Source organism: Strongylocentrotus purpuratus, unplaced genomic scaffold, assembly GCF_000002235.5.
Source record: "Strongylocentrotus purpuratus isolate Spur 01 unplaced genomic scaffold, Spur_5.0 spur5_scaffold_10, whole genome shotgun sequence".
NCBI lineage: Eukaryota > Metazoa > Echinodermata > Echinoidea > Camarodonta > Strongylocentrotidae > Strongylocentrotus > Strongylocentrotus purpuratus.
Genome location: NW_022145595.1, coordinates 60,001 through 62,074, shown reverse-complemented (window position 1 = coordinate 62,074; position 2,074 = coordinate 60,001). Strand labels below are relative to the sequence as shown.

General features: G+C 33.2%; 1 non-coding gene across 1 annotated transcript; it reads right to left on the bottom strand.

Moving 5' to 3' along the window:
- Positions 1–541: 541 nt before the first annotated feature.
- Positions 542–612, bottom strand: TRNAE-CUC. The gene has a single exon. It is a non-coding gene; the product is annotated as a tRNA-Glu (tRNA).
- Between the last annotated feature and the right edge of the window lie 1,462 nt (positions 613–2,074).

Sequence of the window (2,074 nt, the reverse complement as noted above, 5' to 3'; positions counted from 1 at the left end):
CTTTGTTCATAGGGTAAATTTTGTTCTCCCTTTGTTCGAATATTATAGATATAAGATTTATCCTTGAAAGAGGTCGGGGGGGGGGGTGTTTCATAAAACTGTTCGTAAAGTTACGCATGACTTTACGAATGAGTTAAACATGAAAAGCCAAATGGGGTGCTCAAATAATTTTGAAGTGCATCGACTAAAGTTGGACTGTGCAGATATAGATTAACATTCTTATTATAACAAACATTTTTAATGCAAGGTATATTTTTTGACATAATTCAATTGAGGTTATTGGAAATATATTCACACTTTGTTAAAACATCAGGGAAAAACTTTGGGCATTCTATCTGGCACTTCATATTCAAGTTGTTCGTAAAGTCATGCGTAACTTGCTTTATGAAACACCCCCGGGGCACACACATCATTACAAATATCTAGGCGTAACGAGAAAGGTTCCGATTTTCCATCACCTCCGAGTTCATTTCGGCTTTTTAAAAAGTTAATGTCTATCGCCAAGACTCAACAATGCCATTCAAATCATGAAAAAGATATCTTCCCACACCGGGAATCGACCCGGGCCACGGCGGTGAGAGCGCCGGATCCTAACCACTAGACCATATGGGATTGACTCGTTGGTATTAGAGTTTGTGGCTAGTTTAACGGCCCGATATTTTCTGCACGCTCAGTTTGTCCATGGTTAATAATAATAATAATAATAATGAACGTTATTTGTATAGCGCATAATTATCACTCACATAAAGAAAGTCCCTATGCGCTTAGAAAAGAAGAAAAGGGCAGAATAAAAATGAACATCTATGCCTGATACATGAAAATAATTAATTACAAACAACAATATATGGTTTGACTATATGTAATAAATTCATTTGTATGAAGGCAAACAAATATACGGAATGACAACAAATAAGAGAGTTATAAATATGTAGAATATGACATCATTATGGCTATGCTAATCTTATAGTGGATTTTATTTTATTTTTGTTAATGTAAAAGAAATCATGTTTTGTGTGGTTTTGAATAAAATGAACTTTCACTTTCACTTTTTCGTTTGTCGTGTTCACAATTAGTATCATTAATGTTTTTTTTTTCTTCAAATTCCAAGTGCCTTCTCGCTTGGGGCACTACTCAAAATATATTATGAATACTAATTTGGACAGTATATTATTGACATGATTATAGGTCTTCTGACTGGAGAAAAGACCCTCCCCAGTCATACACTTTGAATAAAAAACAACATTTTAGTCATTTTGCGTGTTGGAGAAAATGGATATCCGACACTACAATAACAATGGCATTACCGATTCAGCAAATTTGAAGGTCCCATACGCATAAAGATTATGATTTAAAATGTCCTTATTTTTGTTCAATTACGTTCAAAATAATTATTGTACCAGTCTGCTTCTCTGATTTTTCTGCTTTCCTTTAGAGTTGTTTGCTTTCCCGCCGGGCCTTAATGAAAAGAAAGAAAAGCTCAGAACTTGAACAAAGTATCGGGCTTTAGTTACGTTTATATTTTCAAGAATAAAAAAGAAAGTGAGTAAAATTTTGGACCAAAACGGGTCAGGATTTTAAAAAATTGATAAATGAAACTATTTGATATATTCATAAAATTAAATTTTGTTGAAACACTGCTACACACTTTAATATTGAGCTAGTCATCGTTTTTCATGAACAATTTGATTATATTTTTCTTATTTTAGATGTACACAGCAGTGTGAGGTGTATTAATTTCAGAATGCGATAGCTCTTCCTTTAAATTATGGAATATATCCAAATTGATTTCCGTTATCATTTTCAGATTCAGAGTTTTTTTATTTTTTATATCACTCCTATTCCAAAAACCATTGCCAAAGAGAAAACACAAAATACGACTTACCTGTATTTTGAAGAGCAGGCTTCCTTTTAAAAACTGACACTTACGTTATTGAAAAAGAATTGAAAACTGGTCTCCTTCCTTGTTCTCTTCTCCTTCTTCTTTCTCTTCTTCTTCTTCTTCTTCATCTTCTTCTTCTTCTCCTCTTTCTTCTTCTCCTTCCTCTTATTCATCATCATCTTCTTCTTCTTCTTC